An 18310-nucleotide genomic window follows, 5' to 3' on the forward strand; every position below is an offset into this window, starting at 1 on the left:
AGAGAGGACTGTTATCGTGCACTGAAAGAGCTGGTATCTTGCCCGGGCCCGCAGACGGTTCTGTGGTCCCTGCCGGGCAGCGGCCGCTGTGCATGGCTGTTCTGCCGCCCCTGCCGCGGTCAATCCCAGCCGCGGGGCTGCAGGCCCGTCTCGGTTCTTAGCCGCGTGACTTTTCCGCGGCACCGGCAGGACGGCCTGGCGGCTCCCAGCCGGAGCGGAGCCCAGCTCGGCCTGGAGCCGAGCGGAGCCACCTGGCCCGCTGGTCCTGGCTGGAGCTCGGCGGTGGCACAATCAGCCGAGCCGCGCTGCGGGCTGGGCCAGCATCCAGTTACCTGTTCAAAGGCCGGGAGAGAATTTTTCCTGGAGTTTGTTCATTTTTAAGCGTGATTTCACAGAGGCACGTTCAGCTTTAGGCGGTTTAATATTCAATATTCAGAACTAGCCCGCTGATTGGTTTTGTTGAGTCTGGAAGATGCTGTTAGCAGTCCTCACAGAGAATCACTTTCTATAAACGATGGATTTTCTCTTTAACTAAAAACCAAGCTATGCTAAACCACAACAGTAATACATATAAATCAGGTACAATTGTTAACTCTGAAAGGAGTAATTTTTAACAAGAAAGCATGCTAAATATCTACTATTAACTAACACACTACAGCTTACAGTTTCTATTCTTCAGTCATTCTCCACTGTGATTGCACAGCTGATTACTCCCACCAAGAGGCAACACCTCATTCATTTGAATCCACAGCTTTCCATTTAAAAATGCAGTAGTTTCATTAATTTGTCAGAATGATTTTAAATTCAAGCCCTAATCAAACTTTCTGGCTGCTTTTCATGTTACAGGAAGATTTGTATGTAGATACTGTAGTCCCAGTCACTCCGAAAACATCACCTGGCATTTAAAGACAGACCACCTAGGAAATTCAACAAATGATTTCACTTTGTCCGTCTATTTCTAGATACAGTTTTCCAAGCATATTTATTTCTATTATGCAACTGCTCCCATTCACTGCATAACAGAGCAGTATCAAAAAGCTTTACACCACTATCCATTAGGTTCTGTGCCCTGCCACAAAATGAAGTTCAACCAGGTTAACTGGGGTTTGTTCTTAAAAATCTCTTATTAGTATTCATAGAGATTACTATCTTCCAGGTCATCATCAGGGCCAAGTAATTTACATTATGCCTATTCCACCAGGAATTGCAGGTAAGATAACTTGTTTGTAACCCTTTTCAACAGCTTCCACCTTTTCAACAGTCTGTTGACTGTTACGAGGTTTTGGGTTGGGATTTTTGGAGGGGTTTTATGGTTTGTTTTTGTTTTTTTTTTTTTTTTAAGCATGGTTTAGTGCCTTTTCTCTTTGTCCTCAAAGATCATCTACCCCTCTGAAGTTCTCAAATAGCTGTATAATTATTCCAGACTATTTCTTTAAATTCCTGGCATGAATTTTAGATGGGCTAGTCAAGCTCAAAACCTGTAATTTGTCACATTAGAATGAAACTTATCTAACAGCCACCACCACAAGGTTCAGTCTTGTGCCCCTTGCTGTCATTCTCCACACTACCACAGCCTTATGTCAGACTGAATCTATGATGACAGCTATGAGAACCAATTCCACAAAAAGCCATCACTGTCCTGTTATTTCCCCTGAAAACAATTAGAAACAATTAGTCATATGAAAAATTGGCTCCCTAAACTGCCAGGATGTGTGTATGCAAAGCACTGGGGACATGCAGAAAAGAGAAAGATGATCCCCTTTGGCAGCAGTTACCCATTACACTGGCTTAACTGCTTCACTAAATTTAAAAAGTCTTTTTAAAATGAATACCAAAGACAAAAAGCCCCCAACTAAGACACACAAAACATTTCAACCATCTCAAGTATCAAGTACAATCAAGAAAAATTTCCTCTTACTACAAACATTCACAGAATATTCTCATTTTATTCTACACCTTCATTGCTGGATGGGTCTCACCTCGTTCCTTCTTTCAAGATATACCTTTCATGTAAATATGAATTGTTCACATATTATTTGCTCCTGTTAACAAGTTTCCACTTCCAGTGTAGTCAGATTTCTTTCTTAATGCACTCTTCTGATTGAAACAACACTGAAATACCTGCATTTGTTTTACAAAAACCCTCAGCCTGAACTGCTTAACACCACAGCAGGCTGCTTCAAAATTTCTTCCCTTTCTATCCTAGCTTGTTTCCCTTGGATCTTTCACACATACCATTTCACAACATGTACTTATTGAGGGGAGTTTATTCTCCCTGAAACTGCTTTGCACTTTTAAATTTAACTATTTTCAACCTATTAGCTGTGCTTATATCCAGACAACCTTTCATTTTCAGTTGCTTTCTCTGCCTGATATTGAATGCCATTGTAATTACAATTTTAGGAGCACTGTAATGCTAATTTGATCCAGTAATTTCAGAACCATGGTATTGTTCTTTAAACTTCATTCCTTTTACTTTTTACTAATGCTCAGCCAAATTTGCATTATAAGTTAAAGAGTTCATACAAGAAAATCCTAAAAATCTGCTCACTCTTCCCAGCACCCAAGTTAGTTTTCCATCAGGTTAGCATCCCATACTGGCTCAGCATGGGGTCTGATAATCCCAACAAAAAAGGGATGCAGTGGGAGTACTCAGCTCAGAGACAGGGTGTCTTAGGAAAGGAGCAGCTTTGTCACATTTTATAACACTCATCCAGAAACATGAACCAAGGGGCAGGCAACTGACCTCTTTTCTCTGGTGACAAGTGACAGGACCTCAGGAACAGCTAGAAGCTGTGTCAAGAGAGGTTTAGCTTGGATATTAGAAAAAGGTTCTTCAGCCAGAACGGCCTCCACAGGGAAGTGGTCACAGAACCAGCCTGACAGAGCTCGAGAAGTGTTTGGACAACACTCTTGGGTACATGGTGTGACTGTTGGGCTTGTACAGTGCAGGGTCAGGAGCTGGACTTGATGATCCTTGTGGGTCCCTTCCAATTCTGGATATTCCATTATTCTATGAACTGTACATTATTCTCCACACTATAATCCTGTCCAGAAAATTATTTGGACAGGTTAACAGATTACACTGTTAGTTGTTTAAATAACCAAAAGCTTGACAACCACTTTCCTCCCTTAGTTTTCCTCTAATTAAGAGAGTCTACAGGAAAAGCTCACCAAAACAGCAACTCTTTGTCTGACTATGTAGAATGTAACAAAGTATGATGTGATTTCATAAGCAAAATTATGCATTGGCACTAATTGTCATTCTGTGGCCTTCCTTCCTATTAATTTTAGGATAGCAAGTTTATCTCCTGTATCCACTCTTAACTGCACACTAGTATCACCATACGTGCTCCGAAACATCGAAGAGTGAAAAGGACAACCTAAAGCAAGCTGACAGCAACAAAGGCACGAGGGAAATCGAAACACAGCAGAGCAGCACTCATTACAGACTGAAGGAACCGGAACTTGTGGTCAGTGCTGCATTGTGGTGGGGCAGTAGGATCTCTCTCAACTGATAATGCAAGGATATAGGGTTAATTCTTTGTCACAAGTTCAGTATTTGCATGTTTGATGCAATTCTTGCACAGTACATTCAAAAATCTAAATTACAATAATTAGAACACAAAAGAAAGGATACTGTGATTGTGGCTCAACCTGACTACCAGCAGGCACTCCTACCTGCAAGCAGAAACAAGCAGAAGCACAGCAACTGACAGCAAGCAGTATTTATCTTCTTTCACATTTTGGTAATACTTCTCAAATTTTTGGCAATATGACTGTGGGATTTTAAGTTACTTGCCGTTTCTAAAAGAAAACTGGCACTTAGAGAGAACACAGAGGTTTCTTTGGCAAAGCATCTACTCTGCAGTACACTCTGGAGACCATATTCCAAAAGTAAGATAACCACAGTATAAGGCATTAAAAGACTAAATGACATAACCCATCATAACAGTTGAACAAATCAAAGGGACAGAATGTATATTATCCTTTTAAAAAGACAACTGAAAAAATGTTAATGCAGTAACAATGAGTGCTTCTTCTCAAGAAATAAAGGAAAAATCTACTTTTTTGTAATTTGTCTGTTTCCTCAAATAATTTCTCCACTTAATTCAGACTTCTTAGAAATAACAATTTAAGGCACATTTGCTTATGGAAATTACCAAAAGAAGCAGCTCTCAAGTCCAGTGTGCAGAACAGAAAGCCTCCCTCCCAATACTCCAAGCCTTACCCTAAGCAAGGGAGTGATCTCTTTCCTGGGAGAAGCAGAAGGTGGGATGGAGAAGTAAAAAGTTTTTTAAAGTACTGGTACTTCTAAAAGGCACACAGGACTGAGTTCAAGCCAGTGCAGATCAGAATTACATCTTTGCCTCTGAAACAAAACCTATACAAAAACACTACAACTGATTGTGTCATTACTGGGAACTAAGGCAAACCACTGCCCAACTACTGGTCTCTGCAGAACTGCTGATTTACATCAGTATGACTAGGCAAAATCCTCTCACATCCATCACTGACAGAAGTGCTTTCCCAAGGCTACCACTTCACAGCACTTGTAATGTTTAAGGCGCAAGAACTGAAAGGGATACCAGTTTCCACAGTCAGTTGTCAAGAAGCATTAGGTTCACAAGAGTTACACTGAAACAGATTACAGCTGACACACTATCAAGGCCATACAAACTCCTAGACCTGTCTTTTTAATACATATTTTACCTCCTAGCAGCTTATGGTCCAAAAAAGACTCCAAACACACACCAAAAATCCAACAAAATTGCAGGTCATTTGAAACACACACACGTTATTCAAATCAAGTAAGAAAACATTAAGAACCAAAAAAATCAGAAGTTGTTCATCATGTCATCAAGAGGTAGGAAATTGGTGCTTGAGCAACCTGATTCTAGGCTTATAAAGTAAAGATTCTCGGCTACTAAATCCACAGAGATGATGAAGGTTCTCACATCAGCAATACTTACTGGAAGAAGGGCAGTGGAGGAAAACACAGCACAATTGCTCAGAGACCCTGCTGTAGACCAAGACCTTTCAGGCTAACTCACTCCAAAACAGAGTGAGACTGCTGAAGCATTTCTATGACCTACTGCACACAAGTCACTCTCCAACCTCCACCTTTGCTTGTTCAGTCACCTACAGGATTCATATAAGGATCTCAGTAACCTGCAGGATCAGGGAAGACAGCTTCTTGGAAGTGTGATGGTCAAGTTAAGCTAGAGAAAATTTGTCTACAGATTCAATCCAATAAATCTGTCCACAGAGAAGACAGAAAGGAGTAAAACACCTGAACTGGCTCATTCTCTTCACCTTATCCTCCTGTTATCAGATCTTAGCTGTTCTGTAATTTACTAATCAGACAATTTATACCCAAGATTAGGAGGAACATGAAGAATAATATCAGAAAATTATGTGCAAAACAAAGAGGTCTATTTTTTTAATGTCATGCCTTATTCTGTACTCACATAATTCCTCCTCACTTCCTAGAACCTGTTCAGGCACTGGAAATACTTTTCTGTGGGACTCAGGGGCAGTTAAGCACCACCCTAATAGAGAAAGCTCACCCAGGGACAAGCAAGCACCAACAATGCTGCAAGAAAAATGTACAGAATGCACAGCCAGAACACAGAAGACATCTTAGAGCAATGCAAACTGTTCAAAGATACTTCCTTTGCATTACTCTTACCTTCAGGGCAGAAAGTGGTTCTAGTGGCTTCTAGCATGACAGAAAGCAAAAATGCTTAGTTGTTCCTGAACAGCAGCTCCACAGGTTATTACAGAAGCACTTATCACATACCACACCCTGCCTTTAGTTCCTCACACGCATATGCAGTCACACCTAACTGCTTGCAAAACAACAAATACATTCTAACAAGTTTATTACAGCACTTGTTTCCAAACAACTGCTGCTGAAAAGTTCCAAACCTGACTGAGATTGTACTGATGTGGGCAATTTGAGTCTGCTTTGCAATGCACAGAAGTCTTCCGTAGGTATTCCGGCACAAGATCAGTCTCTGAGTTACACTGATCATTGAGAATCCAGCTCCTGAGTAACAGCTGATAGATCTGGCCTTTGATAATGGCAAGGCAATAGTTTTGTTGGTAAGCATAACTGCAGCTCTGACCCTCTTGAACAAGTACATGAACGTCATGTAAGAGTTAGCAATAGTTTAAATCTGGTCACAAGAAGCCCATGTGGTCAAAAGAGGACAGAAATGGTGGGTCAGCAAAGCAGCCTTCCTTGCTCTGCCTATGATGAGTCCTATTGAAAGCAGCAGGTCACTTCAGTCTCTCATCTGTCCCACAAGCAATTGTAGCCATCCTTCTATTATGACTCAGTATATAGGGACACACAGTGAACACCTTCTCATACCAATTGAAGCTGCCTGCAGATTCACTCGGACCACACAGCTTTACATCTTCCCTTCTGACACTCTTCTGTCAATGGCCTGAATCATTCTACGCAGTAGAGAAAATGTTTTCTTGTTGTTACAGCACAGCCTAGAACTGTCCCTTCATGGAGGAAAACTATGGAGGTCACTTCTGTTTATCAACTGATGTCAGTCTTTTGAGTAGTCAGTTAAGAAGGATTCTATTGTAATCACTGTAATAATTAGATCTCTGCTAAAAATGCCAACTTAAAACAGTTGCCTAGGTTTAAACAGCAATTACTCAATGAAAGTGGGATCTAAGTTACTTCTAAAAATTAATGGGTTTGTAATTAACAAAGTATGAAAAAACCCTTGGTAATTATTAGACTTTTCTCTAGAACAGGGGTCAGAAATGAGATCAGCCATACCACCCTGAGCATTGTAGTAGACCACTTTGCCCATGTTCAATTCAGACATTTCTAAGAGAATATGGAAGGAATCTGTCCTTCCATTGGAAGAAATCTTGCATCTGTATTTATGGACTCTCAGCAGCAAATTACTTACATCTTAGAGGAAATTTTCACCTGCTATTCCTGTTCAGTGAACGGTGGGAGACAGGTGGAGGGCACATAGGACATTTGACCCAGAAATCTAACGACAACACTAGAAGAGTGTTGTGACAACACTAGGAGAGTGATTTGTTATCCTGTTACCAGAAGACTGAAGTCAGTTTCACATTTTAAATTACTGTGCAAAACAGGCAGAAATGGAAGAAATGAATGAGACTGGCTCAAAACATGCCAGAGAGGATAAGATACACAACCTAGGAACCCTAGGAATCAGGAATATTCAAGTATTTGACACATACATTAGTTAGGCAGTATAGTTCATAAACATAATGCACCTCTATCTTTCCAGGCACAGGTACCATTCAGACCATCTTAAAAGACTTGTCTGCTTGCCAAATTCCCACTGCACAACATACATTCAGAAGCACAGGTCTTGGTATCAATTTAAGTATTTCATTTAGGAATTGCAAAACATCAAAACTGGCAGAAGGCACTAAACCATCTCCTCGGTGTCGATAATGACCATGCCCATCCATTCTTCTGTAATCACTTTGGCTCTCATCAACTCCTCAGCCTAGGCAGCCTTGTAACCCACAGACCACAGAGAGAAGGGAACTTACTCTTAGGTGAGTCTTCTCCTCATGAGCTTAATTAGTCCACAGGTAATGCAAAGACCAGGACAAACTCTAGGAAAACACTGGAACTGCCTCTTCTCACTACAAACATTTAAACCAGCTCAGCTTGTCTCACACAACTTTGCCACACCAGACTTAACTGCAAACTCGTCCAAGAGCCCCTTCCTTACCTCAGCCTGCTGTTCCAGCTGTATGCTCATTTGAGACTGCAATGGATGAAAATTATTTCAGTCATCTATAGCAAACAAAGTAATTCTCCCTTAAATAGGGATTCTAAAGAAAACATGAAGATGCTTTTAATGTATCATGTACATACATGTCCAGGACATGACCTCCACACTGAAATCAGATTGCAACACAAAGTGAACTGAGATTTTATAGAATACACAAGAATATAGTTTTCAGGATTACAGCCTACAACTGGATGAGAACAGCTCTTGTAATTTAACCTTTCCCTTTCAGAGTTTTCAGCTATAATGCCATTTAGAACAGCCTGAATAAAGTTTTATAGCAAAATTATTCTCCCTTCATATGGGCTAATAAAGTGGAACTTCAAGGTCATTTAATCAGTTGACCAATAATTGTATCAAGTTCCCAAGTTAAAGGATACAACTGCATCTACCTTGCTACTTGCTGAAAACATTTCTGTACATTAGCAATACTTTGTAACTCAGAAAATTTTGCATTGCAAAAGCTAACACCTGGATTCCAGCATTTTTATTAGTAACAGAGACTTGATACTACTGTTAAGTGTTATCTGCATAACAAGCAACATGGTAACCCAAGTTTGCCACAAACAAGTTTCTCTTTTGTTTCACTATTCTTCCACCTGCAGATACACACAGGGTTGTGTGTTCCAACACAGACATGAGCCTCAACTGTTCCAGTTTTAAATCGCCACTGAATACTATACATAGTACTGGGTGAAATTAAAGGCTAAGCTAAAAATCTACATTTCAACAGCCAGCAGAATTAGAAAGAAGTCAACTCAGCCAAGTGAAATTTTTTACATTTCTCTCAGTTTTTTACATAAACTATGAAAAACAATATGCTTATCACTGCTTCCACAGGCTTTGTTCTGCAGATCAGGTTTTCAAATGACCCTCATTAAACCAACCCTCTTCTCCCTTTGCAGTTCAGACACCTCTCAGTCTGGATCCACCAATCAACCTGGCAGCAGTACACAGTACAATCAAGACAAGACAAATGAACAAAGCCATAAGAGTCTGACCAGCACCCCTATCTCACCAGCATTAAGTTTACCAAGGGCCCAGAAACATTCCCTTTCACAGGCCACACATCAAACTGCAAAAATCAACAGTTTCCCAGATCTACATATGATCAAAGAGTTTGAAGAAAAAAGTCTGAAAACGGGATCTAATTGGTTTGGGGTTTTTCTTAGAAGTATTAACAATAGATCTTGAAAATTACCTACCTACAACTACTATTTTCCCCCTCAGAATCTGCAGTAAGATTTTAAAACTCAACGTTACCTATAGCTTGACTACCATATCTCTGAAGAGCAAATTGCACAACTATCCAAGGACTTCACATAAACAAATGTCCTATCTGGTTGACTGGGGCAGCCTAAATGCCAGGCATCATTAGTAAGGAAACTCTTCACAGAATGCAGAAACAATTTTGGACACTTGCAAGACAAGTGTGCATTTTATCAGAGTACTACTTTGCCTAGCACCATCTCAAAAAGGAGCCCAATGAGCATCATTACCAAGGAGAGTAAAAAAGCACAAAATCCACAGCCATACTTCCACAGCTGTTCTCTCTGATCCACAAGGTATCAGAACCTGGGAGTCACATTTTAGTCTTTGTGTTTAGCAGTCCAGTAATTTCTTTCCTCTATGAACTCTTTAGGCCAGTATGCTCTATTCAACTTTAAAGATAAAGAGGCTTGAAAGAAACTCAATACATTTGCATCTTTATATTTTGTTCATTTACCTTCCCCTTCAACCAAAAACAGCAATTTAAAAAAACCAAACCAGTGAGTGAATAGTGTTTACACAGGATCTCCAGCACACAAAACTAAACCAGCTGTACCTCCCCTAAGACTGCTTCATTTACAGCACCCCTGTCAGGTTTAACTACCTCTTCTGTAGTTTCATTACCTCAAGCAGTCATTCACATTAAAAAATAAGAGAATTTAAATTGTGTTTCTACTGAACATTATACAATAATATGGGGACAGAAAAACATTAAAACCATTAATAAGAATACCAAGTCAACATTTTCTAAGTTCATTCATTCATGAGTTGAGGCTCAGCACCTCATGTCAGATAAGAAAAAAGAAATTTGCCTTAAAACCTAAACAATCTAAGCACCTTTTAAGAAGTCACATGTGCATTCCACATAAAAAAGCTCATATATAACAGTTGCATTACAAAAAATCAAAGTAAAGAAGCTTCCAGAGCACTGTCTTAAACTATCAAGTTATTTATGATTTCAAAAATAAACAAATCTTTTTAACGTTAACCACTTCAGTGCTATGGGGAAGAAAAAGTCTGCAGAAAAAGCATACAGTGCACCACAGCCATGACTTAAAGCTAATCTATTAAACAAGCCCTTTTGCAGACTTCACAATATCTTTAAGTACTTTACTCCTCTGTTTATCACAAAATGGAAATAAATTGCTACATAGTGCTGAGCCGAAATGTGAGCTGCATCGGGAGACACAGGATGGCAGAGCACACCTAACCTTGTCTTTGAATAACTGTCAGTGTCAACCTTGTCAGAATAACTTGTCAGTGTTGACAAGTGTCAGTGTCAAAGTTCCTACCTCATACTTTTCCAAATTGCAATTCTTGTTATAAGCAAAAAAAAAAAAAAAAAAAAAAAAAAAAAAAAAAGCATTGCAGATTGTAACTTAGTAAAAGGAGCTTTTTAATGTACCAAGACAGCAAGATATCAAGAGAGTTGATAAAGACATTTGAGAAAATTGAAGTAAGACCCCAACAAGTACAAACACCAGCAGAGACATAATTAAGTTTCACTACATAAGGCATCTAGTAAAAAAGAAATTTGCTTAGCAATTACTTAGAATTGCTCTAGCCAACTGCATTTTGTCAAAGTACATTCATGAAAATGCAAGTAAAGCCTACCCATACTTTTCAACTAAACACACGGAGCTTCCATATTTGCAACACCAGCAGATCAGCGTTTCAGGTCTGACGCCACAAAGGTGGGAAAGTGCTTCTCCAACAGTGACAGGTGCAATACTGAGTAACTTAAAACAGATTTTCCACTGAATCTATGTATTTCCTGCTATAGATGCCAGTCTTCAGTTTGTAAATCTGCATGGTTACACACTTTGCTACATATCAATGCAAAGATGCTACCTAGAGCAGAGGCCTGTATGAGGCTGAAAAGCTTAGACAAAATACCAGCTTAAAGGTTTCCTGATCAGTAATGTACATTTTGAATTATACACTCCTATGAGTCAGACACCAGTAATTCATTGTGCTTTGTAATCCCCAAGTTTATTTAGACTGTCTTTAAAAATGCAGGACAGACTAGCATTTCATATTCATAACCTTCTACCCGCAATTATGATCAAACCTGTTTTCAAGGTATAAACACTCAACAACAAAGCAATGTGATACACTGGAGGGGAGGAAAGGATTTCCTTAATACTTGTATAAGCTCAGTGTATTTCAAGTGACATTGTTATTCCCTCCGTGCACCCAGTGAGAGTTAAGTGTCTCTGCCCAATGTCATCTACAAGGAGAGTCAGCCAAATCCCATTGTTCAGTCCCAACAGAGGTGCCTGCTTTTCCACTGCATGTGCAGCTGCTCAATGGGCCAGTCCCGGCTGCAGGGGAATCAAGTTACGTTGGTATGAATATCCATGATGTGATGTGTCTACACAAGATACACAAATGTGTCTACAAAATACAGAAACATATTATGCACAACAAACACTTTAGAGACTGCTTTGTGCCCTTCTCAAACACCGAGTCTGAGAATACAGCTCATGTATCAGCAGAGAAACAAAGTTAAGAGGACTCCAGAAAATATTCTTATGCCAGACATGCTACCTGTTTCTCTCACCACGTGGTGCCATGCAAACTACTGGAGGCTGTGAGGTATTTATACTTGCCATTAATTCATTATATCCCTTCTGTGCAAGGACTATTTTAGCTACATTAGCACATTATGTTTTGAAAAATACCAACTTGATGCTGCATACATTCCCAAAGAATAAAATTCAGAGCTGCCTAACGTTATGCTTTTGAATTATCAACTGCAGCTTCAGCTTCATACCGCTTCCCACATTACAGTCACTGCAAGCCAAAGTAAGCTGAGGTTCTCTCAATCCCTGGAAATGCTACTCTTGCCAAAAGCTGAGTCAGGACCTCAAGTTCCAATTCCACCTGTGCAGACAGTGCCATCTGCTAAAGTGGTGGGCTTACTTCCTTCAAACTCTCAGCAATAAATCCCACCTAACATCCTTAGGTAATGTGGATGTGTAATTCATATTTAACACACGTGCAAGAGCGAAGTGTTGTAACAATTCAGAGTTAACTTATCAGCCAGTATTTAACCCTATGAACTTCTGAAGGGAAATTACACCACAGCCTAAATCGTGCACACTCACTCTCCTTGGTAATGGTGGGAATAAACCACAAAAACAAACCAAACATCCAGCCAGTATAAACACAGTTGTGAACTCTACACACACACCTGACCACAATGCAAAACAATCGAGGTTAAGACACTCCCTCCAGCAAAATTAACGCTGAATCTTCTCCTTCCTTCTACTAACTAAACAAATGCTTCTCATAGTGTTCCTCTTGGAATACAGGTCAAGTAAAAAGGCAAACTTATTTTGCTGAGAGACAGGACAATGATTTTCCTGAGAAAAATCAACACTGGAAAACATTCAAATTATTATTTTACAGAAAATTACACCAGTGAAATCACAGTTTAATACAAGCCAAAATAAAATGTCAGATACCTCCCTACTTTAATTTTTAAAATTACCGAGTTAAGTCAACTTCTGGATACAACATTTAAAAATAATCAGGTTACTAAATCACACACAGGGACCTTTTTTACCTGATGAAATGAATGAATAATGAATAGATTGATAACTTGGTTTCATAAGTTTGTTTTTTGATAGGCTCTCATTTACCAATGAGACTATCTATGAATATGTTTCTTACTGCTTCAGGATGGCTTCAGAATTTCATACTATTGTGCCACACAATACCAAAACTGTTACCTTCTGATGAGACTTGTTCCACAACCTACCCATGACAGCAATTCTTCAAAGTTAGAGCTAGTAGATGTTTGTTATTTTCCTCAGTAACACAAACTTACTAGGATCACTCCAGAGCTTCTCTTTCCTCACCAGCTTCCCCAGCAAGGTTTTGTCTTTATTTCTAGGACATTCTGCAGCCCACATTCCCATCACTTAAAGACAGCTAAAGCCCTCAAAGAAAACATTTCACAACTACCAGCACAAGATCCTTTTGCAATGAAGTACAGATGCTGTGGAAAACCAGGCCAGATATAAGGGTTTAAGCATTAACTGCAACAAACATCGTATTTTCTGTTCTAGTCCAAGATGTGCCAATTTTTTTTTCAATATTCTAAACTTCTTCACTAAACAAGACACCTCAAAGGATAATTCTTCAGAGGAAGGCTGGGAGCATGAACATGCAACAGAAATTTCTGTTAATCAGTCTTATCCCACAGCTCGGGTAAAGACCTACTACACAGAGGTGCTTTGTGAACATGCATGTTTCACTGATTTCCCACACACACTTCCCTCTCCAGAACAAACCTTACATTATTGACAAGAAAAGGGAAGCAGTTTTAATTCAGTTTTAGTAGCTCAAGTTCCTTCACCTCATGCATTCAGCAAGAGCATAAATTCTTGCCTACTGACTTGAAGTACTGTGAAAAATATCAGTTCCCCAAGAGGGATCGTATTAAACTACCTTTAATCCTAATACTTGAACAGTCTCATTTTGTACTTGGCCTACTTCAAGACCACAGCATCTTCATCAGAGAACAAAGCAAGTACACTGGTATTATTAATAACTTCCTTCTAACTTGAACAAGATAAACAGCAAGAGAAGGGCAAGCAAGGTCATCATCTTTGGCATGAAAGCAAAAAAAAACCCAAAAACCTTAAGAACCCAGAAAGAGTACCTAAGTGCATCTGTAAGTATCTGAAAGATCCAGCACTTCTGTATAAGTAACCTGCTTAAAGGATTCTGCACATAATACAGAAGACTCTGCAGGATGCAGATTCATTGGCTCTTACCTGTAGCCTTACCCATTAACTTTCCAATAAAACCACCCTGTTGTCTTGAATTCAGCTTTTTAACAAGATATATCAGATCTTGGTTACTGAATTATAAGTATTCTAAGTCACATTACAATATTGCAAAATCTTATTCTGAAGCCAATTCCTATTTTCTGCCACTTTTTTCAGAATTCTTTCTTGTAGTTAAGTACTGAGAAAAATCAAGTACCAAAAAGGCACACAGGACATATTCTGCTGAAATACTAATACAGGGTTGGGGCTGGGGGATTAGCCTCACCTCACAGTGAAAAGCTTCATTTCTTAAGCAAAAACGAAGGCACAGGGGAAATCAGAAATCCAATTTTACCGTCAGTGTTTAAAGAAACTTAAGAAGGAGAAGAAAACTATAGAGAATTTAGAAATACAAGAAAATTAGGCATTTCAAATAATTAAATCCTGGGAAATGCCTGGAAGAAAAGATGTTATATACTATGTAGACAGAGTAACAGGGGGAATGATAATGGCACAAAGAGTAAAAGAAAAACATCAAGTCGTGTAAAGTGCTTCCACAGAGAAAGGTATTTTCAGTGTAATTAATTACAGATCAACAGTTTAGAAAAGCAACAGGCACCCTTTCTTCCTCTTCCTAACCATCTTTAGTTCACAATCATTACACTTTCACAACACATCTGACAAAATCCTTGCATTCCAAGAAGGAAAATCTGAAGAAAGAAGCCTGAGCAGAATTCATCTTTGCAATCTAACACTTTCCTAGTAGCCATGTTCTGAATTGAACATCGGACTAACAAAAGACTACAGCTCTTAAAATTATAACAAAGAGTAGCACTAGATGTGTGTACAGGGCAGCCTTTATTACCAATCCCTCCCCTCAAATGTAAGCTTCATAAGCCTTCCAGGCAGGCTACAAGATCTGTGATTTCTGTTTACAACTTGGAAGGAACCTTAAAGTTTTGAAATTGATATAAAGTACAAACTCAAACGGATGTTGGAAAGCAATCCTCTCCAAATATACCCTCTTGAAAGCTTCCAATTCAAAAAGCATTAATTTCTTAATTCCTGATTAAATATAAAGGAAACCAATCTAAGTATGGTACTTAAACCTTAAGAGGATCATTTCCTCTCTCAAACTATCTATCTGTGCTTGAAGAAAATGACAGAGCAGAAAGTTTTCAAACTTTTATTCCAGCCTCAATTGATGCAATTCACCTTCACATATCTGTTTACTCAGAACAGGGTTAGTCATTGAAAGCACACAAAGCAGAATACACAGAAATACACACACAAGTGGATGGGAGAGCAGAGCACACTCACTGAACAGTAAGAGCACATCTACAGACACAAAAGCAGCAGCCAGCATCTTCTGCCTGGTACATCAGTCATTTGATGTGTCCCTTGATACTAAAAGCTAGTGCTTCCTCTTACAAGGACAATGTGGAAAAGTCATAGAAAAAGAACAAGTAACTTATTATATACACCTATGGTCTGCCAATTACAATATTCTGTTCTAGCAGAGCAGATGCCCACACATAAACACATACTTCATCCTATAAAACAAAAATTTGAAAAAATAATGCATTGACTTAGAGGTACTCAAAACTCAGACTAAGTACGCATAAAAATTGGTAAGTAGTTGCATATACATTTCTGAGGAATATAATCATATTATCAGGGCACAATTATTGTGATGGCTACAAGCAAAGTGGTCTACTAAGTAAAAAGAATAGCAGATTTAAAGGCTTGTTACATTGCATATTCTTCCTACCTGAAGGAAATTAATACTAGGCAGGTTCCTATGAGTAACTAAAATTTTATTGGAATAAATACAGAATATTAGCTATTAAAATGAAAAGAAATCTAAGGACCCATCACTATGCTTCTCAAACATTAAGGTTACTGAACTACTGTCCCTACCATTATTCAGATTCTGCATACAATTAATACCCAATCCTCAGCTGAAATACATTATATAATGGATCAAAGCTGAGAGTCTGGAAGATAACATTTTGGGGCTCCTCTTTAAGGCCAGCTGTGAAAATTCTCAGACAGTAAAGCCTTTCCAAACAAGTCTGGCTTTAAAATGATTTACAGCTGACTCTGACAAACTCCACTCCTTCAAATCCCTGCCAGTTGTATTACTTCTTGTGCTCTCATGAATGCTGCTAACAAAGTTATATTTCTGGGCATCCTCCTTTCCCTGGCTTAATATAAACAATTTGAGACACATTTTTAAACTTTTCCAACTGTTAAACACGCTCATTGCAAGTAAGTGAGTACTAGGTACACCTAACCTTTTTAACTTCAAGTGTGAACGTGGACAATTGGTCTCACTGTAGTTAACTCCGCTGTGCAGAAAGCCACTGCTGTTACATGGCTTCTCTGTGTGCATTCCTGTGGGATGTCCACAACAGGGTAAAAATAAGCTGAGAATGTACACATCAAACAGATTCTATAAGAGCAGTCTACAAACAGCTTTCCTGGAACAGCTTTCCTAAGAGGAACCATACTGCTTTTGTATACATATGTAATTCATAGGTTACAGTCACAGAATATCCAGAGTTGAAGGAGACCCACAGGGATCATCAAGTCCTATTCCTGACTCTGCCCAGAACAATCCCAGGAGTTGCACCATGTGCCTGAGAACACTGTCCAGATGCTTCTTGAACTCTGTCGGGTTTGCTGCTGTGACCGCTTCCATGGAGAACCTGTAGCAGTGCCTGTGTTCTGAATGAAGCAGCTTTTGCTAATATCCACCCTAAACATCACTTGACACAGCTTCACACCATTAACATTATTGATAACATCTTAATTATCCTGCTTTCAAAAGGAAAAATCTCTTTTAGTATTAGTATTATAGACAATAATCAAACTGAAGTCTGCCAGTTCATATCCTCCTTAATTTCAAACAAGAATCTGGACCTCCTGGAGAAGCCTCTGACACGCATAACCAACTCCTACTATTTTCTGAGAGTTTAAGTATTTCCAACATTACTTCAGAGCACAACATAGACACCTTTACTGTTATCACATGCTTAACTGACAGCATACACAGAACATTGCCTTATCAACCACTTCCATGGCAGGCCCTTGCTCACAACTTCAAGTTAGTGCCTGACTTCCCTATGGTGTAACAACAGGACATGTATCGTGATTCCTCAACTTTTACACAGAACTGTCAGCTTCCAGAAAGTTGTCAAATCCCAAAGGTATAATCTATATGCCTTCTTAATAGGTGAAGGCCAGTGAGAAACCAGAAGTAAAATTTACTCAATCTCATTCCAGACTCAAATAAATTGCACCAACCTGTAAGAGAAGTCTGTGCCACCACCATCCCTCTGACTTTAAAGGGAGCACTGCTGCTACAGGTGGGTTTCACATCACAGGATTAATGACATTCTTCAGGTAGATGAAGGCGGTGCATGAATTGCTCACTATAGAAGCTACTCCTCATGATCTGCCCGATTTCCTAACTTGCATGAATGCTCAGAATAACAAATATAAATTAAATAACATCAAACAGAACAGAAAACTTTGGTTAACTGAAAATGGAATGAATATGCTGGAAATCATCACTATTACTCTTACACTTGAAATTTGGCCCCACATTTTTTCTCTCAAAATTCTCTAAGCATTTCAAACTTTTTTCACACAGGTATATCTGAAGTAAATGACTAAGCTCAGTACCACACTAAATGGTAGAGTTAAGGTCATGACATGAGCTCACAGAAAAATCTCTTCCAGCTACAAACTGAGGCGTCTTACTTTAGACAAAACTGCAAAGAGCCCTTATTTCTGTGTTCCCCTCCTATCAAACATGCAGGTTCTTGGAAACCTAATCTACAAGTTCATTGTATTTAAAATTATGCACTAAAAAAAGGTTAGACTGGCATACAAAATTAATGCCTTTGCTATGTGTGAGCAGCAAAGATGCCTAAAGGGGAACACAATGTAAACATAAAACAATACTCTTTCAGTTTATGGGACTCATGAATCCAAGACTATGCAAAAAGGTGTCTCTACTCTCCCCATTTACTTCAAAATTCTTTAATGTTTCAGTTGTCCTTTTCTAAAAAGAGACCACTAAAGGAGTTCAGTTGCTCTGCTCAAGATTTCAAGACTTCTACAGCTGGAGAGGGAGGCATAGATTCTCTTGTGTTAGCAACAAAATCTCTATAGTTTCCTAACAATGCATCACAAAAAAAAAACCAAAAAACAAAAAACAAACCCCCCCCCCCAAAAAAAAAAACCAAAAAAAAAACCCAACCAAACAAGAAAAAACCCCAAAAACAAGCCCAGACTGGAAATTAATGATTCAGTTACAGTACCTGCTATGATTTTACATTCACCTAGTTCTGACGACCCCAACAATTATTTTATTCTAAAATACTCAATATCCATGAATCTTGTGTCAGTAAGGCCGTGGTTATTTTAAAAACACTTAAG

At 39.0% G+C, this 18310-nt stretch overlaps 2 protein-coding genes across 8 annotated transcripts in view; both read right to left on the reverse strand.

Moving 5' to 3' along the window:
* The window catches only part of KIF5B (kinesin family member 5B), a 102975-nt gene extending 98612 nt beyond the window's left edge, over nucleotides 1–4363 (reverse strand). The window contains exon 1 of the mRNA XM_068173018.1: nucleotides 4360–4363. The gene's annotated coding sequence lies outside the window, so the exon portion shown is untranslated. The remainder of the gene's footprint in view (nucleotides 1–4359) is intronic.
* EPC1 (enhancer of polycomb homolog 1) overlaps nucleotides 1–18310 on the reverse strand; it is a 65066-nt gene that overhangs the window by 26696 nt on the left and 20060 nt on the right. The gene's annotated exons all lie outside the window — the stretch shown is intronic.

The sequence above is a fragment of the Anomalospiza imberbis genome, chromosome 1 (genome assembly GCF_031753505.1).
Source record: "Anomalospiza imberbis isolate Cuckoo-Finch-1a 21T00152 chromosome 1, ASM3175350v1, whole genome shotgun sequence".
NCBI classification, from domain to species: Eukaryota; Metazoa; Chordata; class Aves; order Passeriformes; family Viduidae; genus Anomalospiza; species Anomalospiza imberbis.